The 24,174-nt window shown below is 47.4% G+C and overlaps 1 protein-coding gene across 1 annotated transcript in view; it reads left to right on the top strand.

Moving 5' to 3' along the window:
- Positions 1–805: 805 nt before the first annotated feature.
- Positions 806–24,174, top strand: part of LOC130284873 (major centromere autoantigen B-like) — a 348,234-nt gene continuing 324,865 nt past the window's right edge. The window contains exon 1 of the mRNA XM_056535759.1: positions 806–962. The gene's annotated coding sequence lies outside the window, so the exon portion shown is untranslated. The remainder of the gene's footprint in view (positions 963–24,174) is intronic.

Raw genomic sequence — 24,174 nt, 5'->3', positions numbered from 1 at the left:
ACCAATTACCAGGTTTCCATAGAGTTCTGGTCTCAACATACAATGGTTTCAACATACAATGGTCGTCCCAGAACCAATTAATATTGTAACTTGAGGGACTACTGTATCTATAAAAAACAATAATAATAATAATAATAATAAAAAATGTATATATATATATATATTAACTTTTTGCAGTGGGCAGGAAATTATCATAAGATTTTTTGCACAAATTGCCGCATATCCAGACCAGCCGAGACCTGGCTTACATGACTGGCTGCTGACAGCATTTGTAAAAAAAAAAAAAAAGTCGCACATTTCGGCGCAACAGGTTTAAAAAGTTACAGGGAAAGTCGCAGAGGAGGATACGTGCAAAGTGGAGTACAATGTCATAAAAATGTCATATTGAACACATCATGCCACCATTTAAGACATTTGGGGGGAGATTTATCAAAACCTGTGCAAAGGGAAAGTTGCTGAGTTGCCCATAGCAACCAATCAGATCGCTCCTTTCATTTTAAACAGGGCCTCTGCAAAATGAAAGAAGCGATCTGATTGGTTGCTATGGGCAACTGGGCAACTTTTTCTTTGCACAGGTTTTGATAAATCTCCCCCTTGGTGCTTGTACACATTGGGGGGAGATTTCTCAAAAACCTGTGCAAAGAAAATGTTTCCCAGTTGCCCATAGCAACCAATCAGATCGCTTCTTTCATTTTGCAGAGGCCTTGTTAAAAATGAAAGAAGTGATCTGATTGGTTGCTATGGGCAACTCAGAAATGATTCCTCTGGACGGGTTTTTATAAATCTCCCCCATTGCCACCACATGAATTAAAGATTAAAGACAAATTTGATGTCATTAAATATCCACAGTCCTGGATTTTGCAGACCTGGAGTCTTTCCATTGCTAAATCTAAAAACACTGGATTTTTTTTAATGCAGATTTACGTCACCAAAATTCTGGAGCATTGATATCATCATCGCAGGTTAGTTTCCCCCCTGGATTTCGTGTGGATTTGTTTTGCTGTGGACGACATAGTTTGTTAATATCATCTCCTTTGTTGCTCCATTAAAAGCGCAGAAATTCCAGCATGGAAAATACACTGAATTTCCACTATGTTTGACCCTTAGGCTAGGTTCAGACTACGGAATCTCCGGGCAGAAAATTTCCGCCCGGAGATTTCGAGTGCAGCCAGCGCCGGCTGAATCAGTCGGCGCTAGGACCGCGCGGACACTGCAGTCTCCAATAGACTGCAATGTGTTCCGCGTGGATTTCCGCCTGAAGAAAGAGCACCGCCTTTCTTCAGGCGGAAATTTCCAGGCGGATTGTCCGTTCACAAATTCCGCTTCACAAATTCCGAAGTGTGAATTTGTGAACAGAAAATCATTCACTACACTATGCATTTTAGAAAGCGGAATTTCCGCCTGCAATTTCAAAGCAAAATTGCAGGCGGAAATTCCATAGTCTGAACCTAGCCTTAGAGTCGATTCACATGACGGAATTTCCGCTTGCGGAATTCCACCTCAAATTAAAGCCCATAGACTTCTACGGGATTCCGCACTCCCATTCACACTTCTGAATTTCTGCTAGTGGAATTCCGCAAGTGGAAATTCTGAAGTGTGAATGGGAGTGCGGAATCCCATGGAAGTCTATGGGCTTTTATTTGAGGCGGAAATTCTGCTGAAATTCTGCCGCGTGAATCGATTCTAATTCTAGGTTCACACTGCGGAATCTCTGGCCCGAATTTCTGTCGGAGATGGAGCCGGCGGCACTAGGACCACGCGGACTGCATCTTTTGAGAGATCTGCTCAGAAATGCATTGCCCTCTATGGGGACGGCAATGGAGTCCACGCAGTCCTAGTGCTGCCGACTCAATTGCCGGGAGAAATTCTGCCCGGAGATTCCGCAGTGTGAACCTAGCCTAACTCTTACTCATATCTCAGACCCACATTTTTACTGGATTTTTAATATATATGTATATATATATATATATATATATATATATATATATATATACATACACACATATATACACATATATATATATATATGTGGAGTATATACATAGTAAGCAGGCTTAATACACAACTCACCAGGTCCACACAGTTCTCTCACCGGGAGGTTCTGCAGTTTCTCACCTCTCGTCCCAGGTGTTCAGTGGGACCATCCATATCTCCTCTCTATATATATTATATCTATATACTATATCTGCACCTATCTGTGTCCTCGTGCTGAGCAGCTGAACACGGTTCTATTGTTCTCCCCCGCACTGCCTTCTCATTGTTATAGCAGATGGCTGGGCTGTTTGCCAGCACCCGGCACTACAGATGGCCTAGGTAATACAGTGACTTGTACTAGAAGCAGGATTTATACTATGGCTGTATAAGGTTAAATACCTATGGGACTTAGGTAGAGGTTCATTTGCATCTTCCTTAGGGTCTTCATTATCAGGATTTAGTGTCACCATGTCTACGTTAACAAGGTGATGGTATATTGACATGTGATTTCTTCCCATTCCATCTCACAGTGTCTGTGAATATCTTTGACTCCATCAGGTAATGGCGGTCTATCCACATGCTCACTATATATGATGGGAGTTTCCACTTTGGTTTACATCGGCATTGTGGTTTCCGTCGCAGTCCTAACAGTCCCCATTAACATCTGTTCGGTTGGGGTCTGACATCTGGCACCTCTATCGATCATGTAAGGAACTGAGAGTGGGACCCCTACTGACCAGATATCAATGGCCATCACAAAACCCACTTTAATTTCCCATGAATTGCTGCTGATGTGTAGTGATGAGCGGCAGGGGCCATATTTGAAGTCACGATATTTTGCGAATATATGGATGAATATTCGTCCTATGTTCGCAAAATTCACATATTCGTTCACTTTTTTTTTCTATGCGAAAATCGTAATGAAATTCGTATTGTGCACATGCACGATCATATCTTTCAACTAACACTATACCCTACACTAGAACCTATCTGCTAAACTAACCTATCCTATCTAACACTAACTATCACTTTTTTTACACAGTACACATCATTGTTGTGATGTGTACTGTGAAGAAAAAACAAACGAATATTCGTCATTACAAATAAATAACATCATATGCTAAATATTCGCGAGATCGCTAAGTGCCGATATTCGCGGTAAAAATTAGCATTACGAATATTCGCGCTCTACACTACTGATGTGCACCTTCCTCATCAACCTGCTTATTGTAAAGGGTGTTATCTATTGGATGCCTACTGCTTGAACCGTTCTACAAGCTGGAGCCATTAAAAGAGAGCGGACTGCGGTAACCTGCCCAGGCCACTATATGACTATGCTCATATGAATTAGACTCTAGAGAAACAAAAGTCACCGACTGCATCACATGATGTTTGTCAGAGTGGAGGACTGGTTAGGAAGGGTCATGTGATACACCTTGTTAAAAAATAAATAAATTGGTCAGCACATTCCACACAACTGTTATAGATTGTATAAATATACAGGTGCACACTGTGGCTGAAATACAAAGACAAACAGAAAAAATACTGCACACTGCTAGCGCTAAGATATACGTATAATATGGCACATTTAGATGGCAATACTGCTATAGAGAAAATATAGCGGTTCTTTGCATACCTTGTGGGCAAATAGTGTGTGCCACCCTACCACTGTAAGGTGACCCCATTTGGGAAGGACCTTACACTATAGATATGCCTCTCCTGGGATAGAAGTAAACCTGCAATGTTAGACAATATAAGAACCATCTATTCCCTGCTTATAACCACCCAGGGGTAGGGATGGAGTGCACAACCAACATGGTGGCAGCCACTACCACCCCCCACCACATATAATACAACAAACAAAAAATTGGTCAACACAAAGCTGTATGAGAAACACCATGCAACATAACAGAACAGCAGTGCCATTTCTAACTTCTGGGGAGGGCTGAATATAAAGGCACACACCGCCATAACTGTATAAATGAACTAAAATGCATTAAATACATACAAAAAACGAAAAGGCGGGAGCTACGTCTAGAAACAGGCACTACTAAGGGAAAATGTAAACAGCTGTGCATACAGTACAAAAAAGTACAGAAGATGGTGCAAAAAGTTAACAATAAGCACATAATTAGAGATGATTGAATAAAATCAGACGAAGTCGAATTTGTTCCGAATTTGATGAAAAATTAGATTCGGACCAAATTCGAACTTCGGCTCTATTCAAAATAACGAATTTCTTCATTAGCGACACCTGCTGCAATCATCCTGTTTAATGTATAGATGCGAGTGGCTCTCTCCTGCGCTCGCATCTCTGCAATAGATAGGACAATCGCAGTGTGACACTTGCTGTGATCTGTTCTTAACTGCAGGCCTTACTGCTCCCAACATGGAGCACACTATTCCCCATGCTGTGAGCTGCAGTACTTGCATTAATAGAAAGATCGCAGCGGGTGTCACTTCTGACACCCGATGCGATCATCCTGTATAATGTATAGATGCGGGCGGCTGGCCGCTCTTCTCTGGTCCCACTGTAGTATGAGTATAGGCCGTATATATACCTATTATTCATATTTCCCGCAGAGAGCTGTGAGTGTCTTTATTAAACACAATATTAAAATACATTACTAATAAAAAAAAATTTTAAATGAATTATAAAAAATATAGAATTTTTACATTTAAATGGCCCCTTTCTAAATTTTTATTATTGTTGGCTATATTTTTAAGTCCCTGCCCGCCCACATAAATTGATCCTTGTTTAAAAACTGACATTAACTTTTTTTTTTTGGCTTTCAATTTCCGGAAGCGGGCAGGGACTAGAATATTCAGCACTCTATTAAAAATGGAGCTAAAAAAGTAAAATGAAAATAAAAAATATATAATTTAGAGCGAAGAATAGGAATTTTTTTTTATACAAAATGCACTTTAATATTGAGCGCTCTCAGGTACGCCCTGAGTCCTTAAGGGGTTAAAGCAGTATTTGTCTAGAACAGCAGCAGGTGTGTACCTTTGCCTGGACTTTCACAGTATCTAGGCCCTTGACAGATTAACAGGTACAAAATAGTACACTACTTAGATGTAGGTATGTGGTATGCACTTATGAGGTAAGAAAAATGCAGTACAGTACACTTAATAAACGTATTTGAGTAAAACACCAATCGGTGATTACTTTTGGCTGTCCTTTCACAGTATGTAGGCCCTTGACAAATTAACAGGTACAAAATGGTACACTTCTTAGATGTACGTATGTAGTATGCACGTATGAGGGCAGAAAAATGGGCTACAGTACACATAAAAAAGTATCTGAGTAAAAACACCAGCCGGTGAGTACTTTTGCCTGGTCCTTCACAGTATCTAGGCCCTTGACAAATTAACAGGTTTAAAATAGTACACTACTTAGATGTAGGTATGTGGTATGCACTTATGAGGGCAGAAAAATGTGCTAATGTACGTTTCAAAAATTATTTGAGTAAAACACCAGCTAGTGATTACTTTCGGCTGTCCTTTCACAGTATGTAAGTCCTTGACAGATTAACAGGCACAAAATAGTACACCACTTAGATGTAGGTATGGGGTATGCACTTATGAGGGCAGAAAAATGTAGTACAGTACGCTTAAAAAAATGCATTTTAGTAAAACATCAGCCAGTGATTACTTTTTCCTGGACTATCACAGTATCTAGGCCCTTGAGAAATTAACAGGTACAAAATAGTACACTACTAAGATGTACATATATGATATGCCCTTATGAGGCAGTAAAATGCGGTACAGTACACTTAAAAAAAGGTATTTTAGTAAAACACCAGCCGGTGATTACTTGTGCCTGGACTTTCACAGTATCTAGGCCCTTGACAGATTAACAGGTGCAAAATAGTACACTACTTAGATGTACGTATGTGGTATGCACTTATGAGGGCAGAAAAATGCGGTACAGTACACTTAAAAAAAAGTATTTTTGCACCACACCAGCAGTACACAACAGTGCTGCAGCACAAAAAAGCTGTTTACTAAACACAAAATTGCACTCTGTCAAAGACTATTAGGAATGGACTGCTGGGTATTATACCGTCTACAGACTAGTATAACCAGCAGATGATTTGTTGTGGAACAAAGACTCAGAATTGCGATGAAAAATGATTCCTGCCTCCTCTGCTAAGGTTTATTAAGTTGAGGCAGCTTGTTGAAATGTATGAGGCATCACACAGCTCTCTGCCCCTCTCTGTAATACAATTGTCACGATTCGGCTGGCTGGAGGTGGATCCTCTGTGCCAGAGAGGGATTGGCGTGGACCGTGTCGGTGGACCGGTTCTAAGTTGCTACTGGTATTCACCAGAGCCCGCCGCAAAGCGGGATGGTCTTGCAGCTGCGGTAGCAACCAGGTCGTATCCACCGGCAATGGCTCAACCTCTCTGACTGCTGAGATAAGCGCGGTACAAGGGAGTAGACAAGAGCAAGGTCGGACGTAGCAGAAGGTCAGGGCAGGCAGCAAGGATCGTAGTCAGGGGCAACGGCAGGAGGTCTGGAACACAGGCTAGGAACACACAAGGAAACGCTTTCACTGGCACAATGGCAACAAGATCCGGCGAGGGAGTGCAGGGGAAGTGAGGTATAAGTAGGGAGTGCACAGGTGAAGATACTGATTAGGCCTGCTGCGCCAATCAGTGGCGCAGTGACCCTTTAAAGCGCAGAGACCCGGCGCGTGCGCGCCCTAAGGAGCGGGACCGCGCGTGCCGGGACAACACAGACGGGGAACGGGTCAGGTACGGGAGCCGAGATGCGCATCGCGAGCGGGCGCGTCCCGCATCGCGAATCGCATCCCGGCTGGGAGCAATATTGCAGCGCACCCGGTCAGCAGTGAGTTCCCCGCTTCAAGTTTGAGCTGCGGCAAATTTTCCGCCGCAGCTCAAACTCCTAGCGGGAGACTCAGTGTAATCCGCCGTCAGTGTGAATGTAACCTAAAAACACTACACTACACTAACATAAAATAAAGAGTAAAACACTACATATACACAGGTACACTGCCCCCCCTACCACCCCCCATTCCCCCCCAATAAAAATGAAAAACGTATCCTACAGCAGTGTTTCCAAAACGGAGCCTCCAGCTGTTGCAAAACAAAAACTCCCAGCATTTCCGGACAACCATTGACTGTCCAGGCATGCTGGGAGTTTTGCAACAGCTGGAGGCACCCTGTTTGGGAATCACTGGCTTAGAATACACCTATGTCCACCCCTATGCAAATCCCTAATTCAGGCCTCAAATGCGCATGGCGCTCTCACTTTGGAGCCCTGTCGTATTTCAAGGCAACAGTTTAGGGTCATTTTTGGGGTATTTTTGTACTCGGGAGAAATTGCCTAACAAATTTTGGGGGGCTTTTTCTCCTTTTACCCCTTATGAAAAGGTAAAGTTGGGGTCTACACCAGCATGTTAGTGTAAAAAAAAACATTTTTGTACACTAACATACTGGTGTTGCCCCATACTTTTAAATTTCACAAGCGGTAAAAGAAAAAAAGCCTCCAAAATTTGTAAGGCAATTTCTCCTGAGTACGGAGATACCCCATATGTGGGCGCAAAGTGTTCTGCGGGCGCACAACAAGGCTCAGGAGTGAGAGCGCACCATATAAATTTGAGGTCTAAATTGGTGATTTGCACAGGGGTGGCTGATTTTACAGCGGTTCTGACTTAAGCGCAAACCAATAAATACTCACATGTGACCCCATTTTGGAAACTACACCCCTCACGGAATGTAATAAGGGGTACAGTGAGCATTTACACCCCACAGGTGTCTAACAGATCTTTGAAACAGGGGTCTGTGAAAATGAAAAATACAATTTTTAATTTGCACAGCCCACTGTTCCAAAGATCCGTCAAATGCCAGTGGAGTGTAAATTCTCGCTGCACCCCTTATTACATTCCGTGAGCAGTGTAGTTTTAAAAATGGGGTCACATGTGGGGGGGGGGGGGTCCACTGTTCTGGCACCACGGGGGCTTTGTAAATGCACATGGCCAAATTCTCTCTCCAAAAGCTCAATGATGCTCCTTCTCTTCTGAGCATTGTAGTTCGCCCCCAGTGCACTTCACGTCCACTTATGGGTTATTTCCATACTCAGAAGAGATGGGGTTACAAATTTTGGGGGGTATTTTCTGCTATTATCCCTTGTAAAAATGTAAAATTTGGGGGAAAACAAGCATTTTTGTGTAAAAAAAAAATTTTTTTTTTACATATGCAAAAGTCGTGAAACACCTGTGGGGTATTGAGGCTCATTTAATTCCTTGTTACGTTCCCCAAGGGGTCTAGTTTCCAAAATTGTATGCCATGTGTTTTTTTTTTTTGCTGTCCTGGCACCATAGGGGCTTCCTAAATGCGGCATGCCCCCAGAGCAAAATTTGCTTCCAAAAAGCCAAATGTGACTCCTTCTCTTCTGAGACCTGTAGTGTGCCAGCAGAGCACTTTTCACCCCCATATGGGGTGTTCTCTGAATCGGGAGAAATTGGGCTTAAAATTTTGGGGGTTATTTTCTGCTATTACCTTTTTTAAAAATGTAACATTTTTGCTAAACAAAGCATTTTTGGTAAAAAAAAAAAAATTATTTTTTTTACATATGCAAAAGTCGTGAAACACCTGTGGGGTATTAAGGTTCACTTTATCCCTTGCTACATTCCTCAAGGGGTCGAGTTTCCAAAATGGTATGCCATGTGTTTTTTTTGCTGTCCTGGCACCATAGGGGCTTCCTAAATGCGACATGCCCCCCGAGCATTATTGGTTTTCTTTGTGATCCTTATATTTGTATCTGTCTGTGGATCTCCAGTACTCTGGCCTCCTGCTTGTCTTGGACCTTGGCTCTGACTATGAATTCTGCCTCTGCTGATCACTTCTGTTTTGATCCTCCTGTTTATTTGTTTCCGGTTCTTATTTTGTCCTTGTCATGTCTGCCTGGTTTTGACCCAGCCCGTCTGAATGTCACAGGAGGCTAGGCAATAGTACTCTTGTTACCAGGATAATTAAATTGTGCAACAGGGCATCTATTACAGTCCTGTGGTTATAAAAAGTCCAGCTGGATGATGGGGACACAAGCCGCTGTTATTCCCTGGAACTGACTTCAAGCTCCAACTCCAACTATTTATCATTTCCCGTGCACCATAGTTTCTCACACACTTACCAGCCCAACCCCCCCCCCCCCCCCCTTAACGATTACTCTGGTTACCAATCATACTACAGCAAACATAGTGCATAACTGCTGTCACTAGAGATGAGAAAATCGAATCTGACGAATCAGCAATGTTGTGTACTCCTGGTGTTGTGCAAAAAAATCTGTCAAGGGCCTAGATACTGTGAAAATACAGCAAAAAGTACACACCTGCTGCTGTTCTAGACAAATACTGTTTTAAGCGTAGTGAAGCATATTGTACTCCTCTCATATACGCACTAAGTATGTCAGGCAGAGAAGTGCCAGGACGGGCATAGAGGAGTGGCAGAGGCCTAAATTCATCAGGCAGAGGTTGCAGCAGTCTAGGGGCGAGTGGCGGCAGTTGTGGTAGTCAGAGGCCTGATCTCCCGGTATCAGCTAGCGGTCGTGTCTCGACCATCAACCCATCTGCTGTCATCGATTGGTTAACACTTCATCACAAGTCCACTTCATCACAAGTGACATCTGACACCTCCAGTCAACAGTCGGTGGGTTCCTCAGACACAACCCTCAGTTGGCATGGCCCGGGAGCAGTCCCTGTCCTCCCATTGCCTCTGTCCTATGCTGTTCCCTCCCCCACAGAAGTATCTTATGCTGTGGGTTCATCTCCACTATTCACTGAGGACAATCTAATAGAGGACATTCAGCAGCTACTGCCCAGCAAAGAAGGGGAGGAGACATCCGTCACTTCTTCCGCTAGGTGGGCAAGTAGTGATGAGGAGAGTGACGTGGGAGGCGGTGTTGCCAGCGTTCAGGGTCCTGAAACGGACACTGTTGAGGAACCTGAGGAGAACATCAGTGGCGTGCAGACACTTGTTGATGATAATGAAGTTGATCACAATTGGGAGGGGGGGCTTCATCATCATCAGGAGAAGAGGGTTGCAGGTTGCCTGTGAAGCAGCAGCTGAGCCAGCAAGGTGGTAGCATGGTTGGCAGTCAGCATGGTGGCAGAAGTGTCAATTCTGGAGCCAAACGGGCCCAGGGGAGACCACCTGCTTCGCGGCAGCCTACCTTTCCGGGAGGTAGTGGAACAGGGGTTCCTGTAGTCAATTAGTGCGGACTGTGTGGGAAAATCAGCTGCTCGGCGGTGTGGCAGTTTTTCATCAAGCATCCGGAGGAGGTTAACATAGCTACATGCAAGATGTTTCAGCAGAAGGGGAAGCGTGGCCAGGGTCCCATTGTTGGCACTACGGCCCTGCGTCAACATATGCTTTGCCACCATAAAGCGGCTTGGGAGAACCGTGGCTCTGATGTGGTGGTCCAGCCTGCTGCATCACCCAGTGGCACGCCGCTATTTGTTTCTGCCAGCAAGGCTCCACCACTTCAGCCAAGGGAGCTGTCTGTCCAGATGCTCCTGCTCCTCCTACTTCGAGTCAGTCATTCCGCCAGAAATCCATCACCGAAGCCATGTCCAAGAGACAACAGTATGCACCCACTCATCCAACGGTGCAGAAGCTGAATGTGCTCCTGTCTAAGTTGCTGGTGCTGCAGTCCCTCCCTTTTTAAGTGGTGGACTCTGCACCTTTCAGAGAACGGATGGCTTGTGCCGAGCCGAGGTGGAGCGTGCCAAGCCGACATTTCTTTGCGAAAAAGGCAGTACTGATGAGGAGGACCATTATGATTTTAATTACTGATCAATATATATATTAAAAATAGATATACATGATAATGTTAATCAAGTGCTACAGAAAAACATTACTATCCTTATGAGACATATCATCTTGCTATTTGCTTGTAACTAAGATGAATACCTTGAGACGACACCCAAAGACGCAAAATAAAGAAGAAGTTGGAGACAAAACATCTGAGAAATATATGCTTAAAACAAAAGTTTACGTATTATACAGACGCACATACTTAAAAAAAACAATCAAAACATAACACAATTGTCACGATGCCGGCTGGCAGGAGGTGGATCCTCTGTGCCAGAGAGGGATTGGCGTGGACCGTGCTAGTGGACCGGTTCTAAGTCACTACTGGTATTCACCAGAGCCCGCCGCAAAGCGGGATGGTCTTGCTGCGGCGGTAGTGACCAGGTCGTATCCACTAGCAACAGCTCAACCTCTCTGACTGCTGAAGATAGGCGCGGTACAAGGGAGTAGACAGAAGCAAGGTCGGACGTAGCAGAAGGTCGGGGCAGGCAGCAAGGATCGTAGTCAGGGGCAACGGCAGGAGGTCTGGAACACAGGCTAGGAACACACAAGGGAACGCTTTCACTGGCACAATGGCAACAAGATCCGGCGAGGGAGTGCAGGGGAAGTGAGGTATACATAGGGAGTGCACAGGTGAACACACTGATTAGAACCACTGCGCCAATCAGCGGCGCAGTGGCCCTTTAAATCGCAGAGACCCGGCGCGCGCGCGCCCTAGGGAGCGGGGCCGCGCGCGCCGGGACAGGACCGACGGAGAGCGAGTCAGGTACGGGAGCCGGGGTGCGCATCGCGAGCGGGCGCCACCCGCATCGCGAATCGCATCCAGGCTGGAGGCGGTATCGCAGCGCACCCGGTCAGTGGATCTGACCGGGGCGCTGCGGGAGCGAGAGTGTAGCGAGCGCTCCGGGGAGGAGCGGGAACCCGGAGCGCTCGGCGTAACAGTACCCCCCCCCTTGGGTCTCCCCCTCTTCTTGGAGCCTGAGAACCTGAGGACCAGATTTTTATCTAGGATATTGTCCTCAGGTTCCCAGGATCTCTCTTCAGGACCACAGCCCTCCCAGTCAACCAAAAAGAAGGTTTTTCCTCTGACCTTTTTGGAGGCCAGTATCTCCTTTACGGGAAAGATGTCTGAAGAACCGGAGACAGGAGTGGGAGAGATAAGTTTAGGAGAGAAACGGTTGATGATGAGTGGTTTAAGAAGAGAAACGTGAAAGGCATTAGGAATACGAAGAGAAGGAGGGAGAAGAAGTTTATAAGAGACAGGATTAATCTGGCACAAAATTTTGAAAGGACCAAGATAGCGTGGTCCCAATTTGTAGCTGGGAACACGGAAGCGGACATATTTAGCGGAGAGCCATACCTTGTCTCCGGGAGAAAAAATGGGGGGAGCTCTTCTTTTCTTATCAGCAAACTTCTTCATGCGAGATGAAGCCTGTAAGAGAGAATTTTGGGTCTCTTTCCATATGGTGGAAAGATCACGAGATATTTCATCCACAGCGGGTACACCAGAGGGCAAGGGAGTAGGGAGGGGGGGAAGAGGGTGACGGCCGTACACCACGAAAAATGGGGATTTGGAAGAAGATTCAGAAACTCTGAAGTTATACGAGAATTCGGACCATGGTAGAAGATCTGCCCAGTCATCCTGGCGGGAGGAAACAAAATGCCGTAAATAATCACCCAGGACCTGGTTAATTCTTTCTACTTGCCCATTGGATTGAGGATGATAAGCAGAAGAAAAGTTTAATTTAATCTTGAGTTGTTTACAGAGAGCCCTCCAGAATTTAGACACGAATTGGACGCCTCTATCCGAGACGATCTGCGTGGGCAACCCGTGAAGACGAAAAATGTGTACAAAAAATTGTTTTGCCAACTGAGGCGCAGAAGGAAGACCAGGAAGAGGGATGAAATGTGCCATCTTGGAGAATCGATCAACGACCACCCAAACAACAGTGTTGCCACGGGATGAGGGTAAGTCTGTAATAAAGTCCATACCAATCAGAGACCAAGGCTGTTCGGGAACAGGCAGAGGATGAAGAAGACCAGCGGGCTTCTGGCGAGGAGTCTTATCCCGGGCACAGACAGTGCAGGCTCGCACAAAATCCACAACATCCGTCTCCAGAGTCGGCCACCAATAGAAATGAGAGATGAGTTGCACGGATTTCTTGATGCCCGCATGACCTGCGAGATGGGAGGAGTGACCCCATTTGAGGATTCCGAGGCGTTGGCGTGGGGAGACGAAGGTCTTCCCTGGAGGAGTTTGCCTGATGGAGGCTGGAGAAGTGGAGATCAGGCAGTCAGGAGGAATGATGTGTTGCGGAGAGAGCTCTACTTCCGAGGCATCCGAGGAACGAGAGAGAGCATCGGCCCTAATGTTCTTATCGGCAGGCCGAAAGTGAATTTCAAAATTAAATCGGGCAAAGAACAGAGACCACCTGGCCTGGCGAGGATTCAGCCGTTGGGCAGACTGGAGATAGGAGAGGTTCTTGTGATCGGTGTAAATAATAACTGGAAATCTTGATCCCTCCAGCAGATGCCTCCATTCCTCAAATGCTAATTTAATGGCTAGTAGCTCTCGATCCCCGATGGAGTAGTTCCTCTCCGCCGGAGAGAAGGTCTTAGAAAAAAAACCACAAGTAACAGCATGCCCGGAAGAATTTTTTTGTAGAAGGACCGCTCCAGCTCCTACTGAGGAGGCATCAACCTCCAATAGGAAGGGTTTAGATGGGTCAGGTCTGGAGAGCACGGGAGCTGAAGAAAAGGCAGACTTGAGCTGTTTAAAGGCGTCTTCCGCTTGAGGAGGCCATGACTTAGGATTGGCATTCTTTTTGGTTAAAGCCACGATAGGAGCCACAATGGTGGAAAAATGTGGAATAAATTGTCTGTAATAATTGGCGAACCCCAAAAAACGTTGGATAGCACGGAGTCCGGAGGGGCGTGGCCAATCTAAGACGGCAGAGAGTTTGTCTGGATCCATTTGTAGTCCCTGGCCAGAGACCAAGTATCCTAGGAAAGGAAGAGATTGACATTCAAACAGACATTTCTCCATTTTGGCATAAAGTTGATTGTCACGAAGTCTCTGAAGAACCATGCGGACATGCTGGCGGTGTTCTTCTAGGTTGGCAGAAAAAATCAGGATATCGTCCAGATACACAACAACACAGGAATATAAGAGATCACGAAAAATTTCATTAACAAAGTCTTGGAAGACGGCAGGGGCGTTGCACAGGCCAAAGGGCATGACCAGATACTCAAAGTGTCCATCTCTAGTGTTAAATGCCGTTTTCCATTCATCCCCCTCTCTGATGCGGATGAGATTATAAGCACCTCTTAAGTCCAGTTTGGTAAAGATGTGGGCACCTTGGAGGCGATCAAAGAGTTCAGAGATGAGAGGTAGAGGGTAGCGGTTCTTTACCGTGATTTTATTAAGACCGCGGTAGTCAATTCAAGGACGTAGGGAGCCATCTTTTTTGGACACAAAGAAAAATCCGGCTCCGGCAGGAGAGGAGGATTTGCGGATAAAGCCCTTTTTTAAATTTTCCTGGATGTACTCAGACATAGCAAGAGTCTCTGGGGCAGAGAGAGGATAAATTCTGCCCCGGGGTGGAGTAGTGCCCGGGAGGAGGTCAATAGGACAGTCATAAGGCCTGTGAGGAGGTAGAGTCTCAGCTTGTTTTTTGCAAAAAACATCCGCAAAGTCCATATAGGCCTTAGGGAGACCGGTTACAGGGGGAACCACAGGGTCACGGCAAGGAGTACTGGTAACCGGTTTAAGGCAGTCCTTGAAACAAGAGGGACCCCAACTCTTGATCTCCCCTGTGGACCAATCCAGGGTTGGGGAATGGTGTTGAAGCCAGGGTAGTCCAAGGAGAATTTCGGAAGTGCAATTGGAGAGGACCAAAAACTCAATTTTTTCGTGGTGAGGTCCGATGCACATGGAGGGGTTCCGTGCGGTAACGCACGGCACAGTCCAATCTTTCATTGTTAACGCAATTGATGTAGAGAGGTCTGGCGAGACTGGTCACTGGGATGTTGGACCTGTTGATGAGAGAGGCCAAAATAAAGTTTCCTGCAGATCCGGAGTCCAAGAAGGCCTTAGTGGAGAAGGAGAAGGTAGAGGCAGATATCCGCACAGGCACAGTAAGACGTGGAGAAGCAGAGTTGACATCAAGGACTGTTTCACCTTTGTGCGGAGTCAGCGTACGTCTTTCCAGGCGGGGAGGACGGATAGGACAATCCTTCAGGAAGTGTTCGGTACCGGCACAGTACAGGCAGAGATTCTCCATGCGGCGTCGTGTCCTCTCTTGAGGTGTCAGGCGAGACCGGTCAACTTGCATAGCCTCCACGGCGGAAGGCACAGGAACGGATTGCAGAGGACCAGAGGAGAGAGGAGCCGGGGAGAAAAAACGCCTCGTGCGAACAAAGTCCATATCCTGGCGGAGCTCCTGACGCCTTTCGGAAAAACGCATGTCAATGCGAGTGGCTAGATGAATGAGTTCATGTAGGTTAGCAGGAATTTCTCGTGCGGCCAGAACATCTTTAATGTTGCTGGATAGGCCTTTTTTAAAGGTCGCGCAGAGGGCCTCATTATTCCAGGAAAGTTCTGAAGCAAGAGTACGGAATTGCACGGCATACTCGCCAACGGAAGAATTACCCTGGACCAGGTTCAGCAGGGCAGTCTCAGCAGAAGAGGCTCGGGCAGATTCCTCAAAAACACTTCGAATTTCCGAGAAGAAGGAGTGTACAGAGGCAGTGACGGGGTCATTGCGGTCCCAGAGCGGTGTGGCCCATGACAGAGCTTTTCCAGACAGAAGGCTGACTACGAAAGCCACCTTAGACCTTTCAGTAGGAAACTGGTCCGACATCATCTCCAAGTGCAGGGAACATTGTGAAAGAAAGCCACGGCAAAACTTAGAGTCCCCATCAAATTTATCCGGCAAGGATAGTCGTAGGCCTGAGGCGGCCACTCGCTGCGGAGGAGGTGCAGGAGCTGGCGGAGGAGATGATTGCTGAAGCTGTGGTAGTAGCTGCTGTAGCATCACGGTCAGTTGAGACAGCTGGTGGCCTTGTTGCGCTATCTGTTGTGACTGCTGGGCGACCACCGTGGTGAGGTCGGCGACAACTGGCAGAGGAACTTCAGCGGGATCCATGGCCGGATCTACTGTCACGATGCCGGCTGGCAGGAGGTGGATCCTCTGTGCCAGAGAGGGATTGGCGTGGACCGTGCTAGTGGACCGGTTCTAAGTCACTACTGGTATTCACCAGAGCCCGCCGCAAAGCGGGATGGTCTTGCTGCGGCGGTAGTGACCAGGTCGTATCCACTAGCAACAGCTCAACCTCTCTGACTGCTGAAGATTGGCGCGGTACAAGGGAGTAGACAGAAGCAAGGTCGGACGTAGCAGAAGGTCGGGGCAGGCAGCAAGGATCGTAGTCAGGGGCAACGGCAGGAGGTCTGGAACACAGGCTAGGAACACACAAGGAAACGCTTTCACTGGCACAATGGCAACAAGATCCGGCGAGGGAGTGCAGGGGAAGTGAGGTATACATAGGGAGTGCACAGGTGAACACACTGATTAGAACCACTGCGCCAATCAGCGGCGCAGTGGCCCTTTAAATCGCAGAGACCCGGCGCGCGCGCGCCCTAGGGAGCGGGGCCGCACGCGCCGGGACAGGACCGACGGAGAGCGAGTCAGGTACGGGAGCCGGGGTGCGCATCCCGAGCGGGCGCCACCCGCATCGCGAATCGCATCCCGGCTGGAGGCGGTATCGCAGCGCGCCCGGTCAGTGGATCTGACCGGGGCGCTGCGGGAGCGAGAGTGTAGCGAGCGCTCCGGGGAGGAGCGGGAACCCGGAGCGCTCGGCGTAACAACAATGATTTTGATGTGATAACTAACCTCCCCTTTTTGTCAACTGTAAAAAAAACAATGTATTTCCGTATAATAAACAGAATTCCTTGGGACAGCTTTTTAGCCAGTGTGAGCTAAACTTCTGCTGAGAAGGGGATTCAAACCAACTTTTTGTATGGTTTGTCAGCCAACCTTAACATTACCAGCCCTGCACAATTTTGTGGAATAGAAGGTGGGCCAGTCCTGGAGCCTGTCTGTGTGTACCAAAGTGCACGGCAGCTTAGACGTCTGGAGCTGTAACTATGGTCAGGGACAATATATGTCCTTTACGGCCCACTGGGTGAATGTGGTTCCTGCACAGCCACAACACCAACTCGGCAGATCACGCCGAATTCTCCTCCATGCTCTCAGGCGGTTGGTCCTGTGACAGTGTGCGACTCCGCCTCCTCATCCTCCAGTGTGTCCTCAGCCTCATCTGCTCAGACAAGTCTCAGTGCCCCTTCAGCATACCATGTGTGCAGGGCACAGGGGTGTCACACTGTTCTCCACATGGTTTGCCTTGGTGAACGGAGTCACACAGTGGACTAACTGCTAAAAGTCATTCATCAAGAAATCGGATCATGGCTTACTCCACGAAAACTGGAAATGGGAACCATGGGGACTGACAATGGGAAGAACATCTTGTCTGTGCTGCGACTGGGAAGGCTGAGCCATGCGCCCTGCATGGCACACGTGTCCAATCTGGTTGTCAAGGGGTTCCTGAAGTGTTCCCTCCCATGTGCAAGACATCCTAACAATGGGAAGGTAAGTTTGCATGCACTTCTGCCACTCGTACACCGCAAAGCACACCCTTCTTGAGCTGCAGCGTCAGAACGGTATCCCCCAACATAGTCTGATTTGTGACGTTACCACACTTCCAGCCTCCATATGTTGGACCGACTATACGAACTGAGAAAAGCCATCACCGATTTCTTGATGATCCAAGCGGATAGGGGACTCGTCTGTGTAACTTCAATTTCAACCAGTGGCAGCTCATACATGACACCTGCCGTTTTCTCAGGCCCTTTGAGGAAGCCACATTATTAGTCAGTCACCAGGATTACCAATTACGGGATGAACAACGTCATTCCACTGCTTCACTTCCTACAACATGTGTTGGAAACGGTGGCTGGTCAGGGCAATGGAGATGTGGTGCCTACATCTCACGGCCACATGAGCCCTGTGGGGGCTGAACTGGAGGAGGAGGGGCACAGTGAAGCACAGTTTAGGTTTCGTGAAATGGGTGTTTTCTCTAGTCATCTGACAGGAGAGGAGGAGCAGGAGCAGCAAGAGGAGCTAGAGGGTTATGTGGAAGGCGAGACAGAGGACCCAGACACACAGTGGCAGTATGCAGTAGAGATGGAGGCAGGGAGTCCCTCCGAGTCACTTGCACAAATGGCACGATGCATGCTCAATTGCTTGCGTGGTGACCGCCGAATTGTCACCACTTGGCAGCGGGATGCGTTCTGGCTCTCCACCTTATTGGATACTCGCTAACGGCACAAAATGGGGGCCATTTTTACACCCAGAGAGGGAGTACAAACTGACCTAATACAGAGACATCCTATGTAGTCAGTTGGCCGATGCCTTTGTCCATCCTCTCGCAGGTCTGACTCGGGGGCCCTCTGCGCTCAAGTTCCACTGCCATGGCTGCTGGGGAGGGGTGAGGTGGCAGGAGCAGTACCAGCTCCATCATCAGCAGCCTGAGTCTACAGTCACTGATGAGTATCTTTCTTTACCCGCATAGTGAAGCAACTCATCAGCAGCAGGTAGACCTGGAGCACGACTTAAACCAGCAGGTGGTGGCATACCTTGACATGCCCATGCCAACACACCTTGAAGATCCGCTGGACTTCTAGGCAGCTAAACTTGATTTGTGGCCACAACTAGCAGAGTTTGCCATGGAAAAGCTGTCCTGCCTGGCCAGTAGTGTGCCATCAGAGCGGGTGTTTAGTGCGGTGGGGGCCATTGTCACCCCATGAGAACTCGTCTGTCCATACAAAATGTGGAGAGACTGACCTCTGTGAAGATGAATCAGGCATGGATCAGCCAGAATTTCGACCCACCAATGCCTGATGCCTCAGAGTAGATTGACCATGGGGCCACATCAACACTTCACAAATATGGATAGTGCCAAACAGATTTAAGGTGCTGCTCCACAGTTACAAATATTCCTCTGCATCAGACTTTTTCTCACCCACCTTTGTCACCGGGCACTGGTATTGCCACCTACCGCAACACTCTGTCACTGGGTCACTTTTAGCACTCCTGATGCTGCTGCTGCCACCTCAAGGCTGTCTCATTCTGCCCCCATATGGTCTCCTCATGCTTCTGCCACCTCCAGGCTGTGTCATTCAGCCACTATATGGTCTCTTCATGCTTCCGCCACCTCCAGGCTGTGTCATTCAGCCGCTATACTGTCTCCTCATGCTTCCGCCAACTCCAGGCTGTGCCATTCAGCCACTATATGTTCTCCTCATGTTGCCGCCAACTCGAGGCTGTGCCATTCAGCCACTATATGGTCTCATCATGCTGCCGTTACCTCCACGCTGTGTCATTCAGCCACTATATGTTCTTCTCATGCTGTCACCAACTACAGGCTGTGCCATTCAGCCACTATATGGTCTCCTCTGCCGCCAACTCCAGGCTGTGCCATTCAGTCACTAAATGGTTTATTGATGCTGCTGGGCCTGGGACATTACCTACATTTTTTTATGGTACTACCAGCTAACATAAATCTTCAATTTAAATTTGAAAATTCATCTTTTAATCTTAGGGATTGTGAAGCCCTTTTGTCTCCTCATGCTGCCACCATCTCCAGGCTGTGTCGTTCAACCACTATATGGTTTACTGATGCTGCTGGGCCTGGGACATTACTCAAATTTTTTTATGGTACAACCAGCTAACATAAATCTTCAATTTAAATTTGAAAATTCATCTTTTAATCTTAGGGATGGTGAGGCCCTATGATCTCCTCAGGCTGCTGCCAACTCCAGGCTGTGTTATCCAGCCACTATTTGGTCTCCTCATGCTGCCACTAACTCCAGGCTGTGTCATTCAGCCACTATATGGTCTTCTCATGCTTCCAACACCTCCACGCTGTGTCATTCAGCCACTATCTGGTCGCCTCATGCTGTCTACACCTCCACGCTGTGTCATTCAGCCACTATATGGTCTCCTAATGCTGCTAACATCTCAACGCTGTGTCATTCAGCCACTATATGGTCTCCTCATGCTGCCAACACCTCCACGCTGTGTCATTCAGCCACTTTATGGTCTCCTCATGCTGCGAACACCTCCATGCTGTGTCATTCTGCCACTATATGGTCTTTCCATGCTGCTGGGACATTACCTAAAAACTTTTATGGTGGCACTAGCTACCATAAATCTTCAATTTAAATTTTAAAATGTATCCTTTAATCTTAGGGATGGTGAGGCCCTATGGTCTCCTCATGCTGCCAACACCTCCATGCTGTGTCATTCAGCCACTATATGGTGTCCTCATGCTGCCAACACCTCCACACTGTGTTATTCAGCCACTATATGGTCTCCTCATACTGATGCCACCTCCAGGCTCTGTCATTGTGCCGCTCTGCGGCAGTGATTCTAATAGCGATGCCTGTAATCTGCATGTCATACTGAATAACAGTATTATTTCACTAACACAGCACAATCCACATGAGTGTTAGGACAAGGCAAAGTGTTCTACCCCCCTTCTGAGCCTCTCTGTAGGCCAGAAATCGCCATTTTTAACCCCTTAAGGACCAAGCCGATTTTCACCTTAAGGACCAGAGCATTTTTTGCACATCTGACGACTGTCACTTTATGCATTAATAACTCTGGGATGCTTTTACTTTTCATTCTGATTCCAAGACAGTTTTTTTTGGGACATATTCTACTTCATGTTAGTGGTAGATTTTTGTCGATACTTGCATAATTTCTCGGTGAAAAATTCCAAAATTTGATGAAAAATTTGAAAATTTTGCATTTGTTTTTTACTTTATAACTCTCTGCTTAGATAGAAAATGGACATCCCAAATAAATTATATATTGATTCACATATACAATTCATCTACTTTATGTTTGCATCATAAAGTTGACATGTTTTTACTTTTGGAAGACATCAGAGGGCTTCAAAGTTCAGCAGCGATTTTCCAATTTTTCACAACATTTTCAAAATTGGAATTTTTCAGGGACCAATTCAGTACTGAAGTGGATTTGAAGGGCCTTCATATTAGAAATGCCCCATAAATGACCCAAATATAAAAACTGTACTGTTAGGATTCGGCAGGCTGGATGTGGATCCTCTGTGTCAGCGAGGGATTGGCGTGGACCGTACCGGTGGAGCGGTTCTAGGTTGCTACTGGTATTCACCAGAGCCCGCAAAAGCGGGATGGTCTTGCTGCGGCGGTAGCAACCAGGTCGTATCCACCGGCAACGGCTCAGGAGTTGGACAAGTGGGAGCAGATGTGAGGCATCGTTTGTGACAAGCAGGACCCCAATTCTTGATCTCCCCGGTGGTCCAGTCAAGGGTAGGAGAATGACGTTGGAGCCATGGCAGACCAAGGAGGACTTCAGAGGTGCAGTTGGGCAGAACAAAAAATTCAATTTTACTCCGTTGACCGAAGAAATGTAGAGCGGCTTGACGAGAAGGGTCACTGGGATGCAGAACCTATTAACAAAAGAGGCCAGAATAAAATTTCCAGCAGAACCAGAGTCCAAGAAGGCCACAGCTGAGAAGGAGGAGTTGGCAGAAGGAGAAATCCGCACGGGCACAGTGAGACGTGGAGAAGCAGACTTCACACGAAGAGACGCCACTCCCACGTGAGCTGGGTGCGTGCGTGCGTTTCCCAGACGTGGAGGACGAATAGGGCAATCCACTAGGAAATGTTCGGTACTAGCGCAGTACAGACATAAATTTTTATCTCTGCGGCGAGTCCTCTCTTCATGGGTCAGGCGAGACCGATCCATTTGCATAGCCTCCCCGGCGGGAGGCACAGGGGTAGATTGCAAAGGATACTGGGAGAGAGGTTCCCAGAGATCAAGGTCCTTTTCCTGGTGGAGCTCCTGGTGTCTTTCAGAAAAACGCATGTCAATGCAGGTGGCCAAATAGATAAGTTCATGCAGGTTGGCAGGAATTTCTCGTGCGGCCAGCACATCCTTGATGTTACTGGATAGGCCTTTTTTAAAGGTCGCGCAGAGGGCCTCATTGTTCCAAGATAATTCAGAGGCGAGGGTACGAAATTGGATGGCGTATTCGCCTACAGAAGAATTTCCTTGGACCAGGTTCAGCAAGGCTGTTTCGGCAGAAGAGGCTCGGGCTGGTTCCTCGAAGACACTACGAACCTCAGCGAAGAAGGACTGAACAGTGGCAGTGACAGGATCGTTGCGGTCCCAGAGCGGTGTGGCCCATGACAAGGCCTTCCCAGACAGGAGACTAACCACGAAAGCCACCTTTGACCGTTCTGTGGGAAATTGGTCCGACAACATCTCCAAATGTAGGGAACATTGAGACAGGAAACCACGGCAGAGTTTAGAGTCCCCATCATATTTGTCCGGCAGGGACAAGCGGAGGTTAGGAGCGGCCACTAGCTTCAGAGGAGGTGCAGGAGCTGGCGGAGGAGATGGTTGCTGCTGTAGCTGTGGCAGAAGTTGCTGTAGCATGGCGGTCAACTGCGACAGCTGCTGTCCTTGTTGGGCGAACTGTTGTCCTAGTTGCGCTATCTGTTGAGACTGCTGGGCGACCACCGTGGTAAGGTCAGCAACAACTGGCAGCGGGACCTCAGCGGGATCCATGGCCGGATCTACTGTTAGGATTCGGCAGGCTGGATGTGGATCCTCTGTGTCAGCGAGGGATTGGCGTGGACCGTACTGGTGGACCGGTTCTAGGTTGCTACTGGTATTCACCAGAGCCCGCCGCAAAGCGGGATGGTCTTGCTGCGGCGGTAGCAACCAGGTCGTATCCACCGGCAACGGCTCAACCTCGCTGACTGCTGAGAAGGTGTGGGACAGAAGGACTAGACAGAGGCGAGGTCAGACGTAGCAGAAGGTCAGGGCAGGCGGCAAGGTTCGTAGTCAATGGTGATAGCAGAAGGTCTGGAAACACTGGTATGGCAAACACAGGAAACGTTTTCTCAAGGCACAAGGACAACAAGATCCGGCAATACTGGGAAGGGGAAGTGAGGTTATATAGGCGTGGAGCAGGTGGGAGCTAATTACAGTGATTGGGCCAGGCACCAATCAGTGGTGCACTGGCCCTTTAAATCTTAGAGAGCTGGCACGCGCGCGCCCTAGAGAGCGGAGCCGCGCGCGCCAGGACGTGACAGCCGGGGACCGGGACAGGTGAGTAGCTTGGGGTGCGATTCGCGAGCGGGCGTGTCCCGCTATGCGAATCGCATCCTCGCCGGCAGTGTCAGTGCAGCGCTCCCGGTCAGCGGGTCTGACCGGGGCGCTGCAGAGAGGAAAACGCCGCGAGCGCTCCGGGGAGGAGCAGGGACCCGGAGCGCTCGGCGTAACATGTACTCCTCAAAGTATTCAAAATGACATTCAGAAACTGTGTTAACCCTTTATGTGTTTCACAGAAATAGCAGCAAATGAATGAGAAAATTCAAAATCTTAATTTTTTTACACTCGCATGTTCTTGTAGACCCAGTTGTCTAATTTTTACAAGGGGTAAAAGGAGAGAAATATCCCTAAGTTTGTAACCCAATTTCTCTTGAGTAAGGAAATACCTAATATGTGGATGTAAAGTGTTCTGTGGGTGCACTAGAGGGCTCAGAAGGGAAGGAGCGACAATGGGATTTTGAAGAGCGAGTTTTTCTGAAATGGTTTTTAGGGGGGCATGTTGCATTTTAGAAAGCCCCTATCGTGCCATAACATCAAAACTTTTTGGTACAGTTGGATGTGAAATAATTTTTTTTTTCACTAAAATGCTGGTTTTCCCCCACATTTTTCATTTTTACAAGGAGTAATAGGAGGAAATGCCCCCCAAAATATATAACCCCATCTCTTCAGAGTAAGGAAATACCCCATATGTGGACGTAAAATGCTCTGCTGGCGCACTACAATTCTCAGAAGAGAAAGAGTCCCATTTGGCTTTTGGAAAGCAAATTTTGCTGAAATGGTTTTTGGGGGGCATGTCGCATTTAGGAAGCCCCTATGGTTTCAGAACAGTAAAAAAAAAAAAAAAAAAACACATGGCATACTATTTTGGAAACTACACCCCTCAAGGAATGTAACAAGGGGTACAGTGAGCCTTAACACCCCACAGGTGTTTGACGACTTTTTATTAAAGTCGGATGTGTAAATTAAATTTTTTTCCACTAAAATGCGTGTTACCGCAAATTTTTCATTTTCACGAGGGATAATAGGAGAAAAATCCTCCCAAAATTTGTAACCCCATTTCTTCTAAGTATGGAAATACCCCATATGTGGATGTAAAGTGCTCTGCGGGTGAACTACAATGCTCAGAAGAGAAGGAG

This window comes from Hyla sarda, chromosome 8 (genome assembly GCF_029499605.1).
Source record: "Hyla sarda isolate aHylSar1 chromosome 8, aHylSar1.hap1, whole genome shotgun sequence".
Lineage (NCBI taxonomy): Eukaryota > Metazoa > Chordata > Amphibia > Anura > Hylidae > Hyla > Hyla sarda.
Note: the sequence above shows the minus strand (reverse complement) of the source record. Positions and strands in the feature narration are given on the sequence as shown.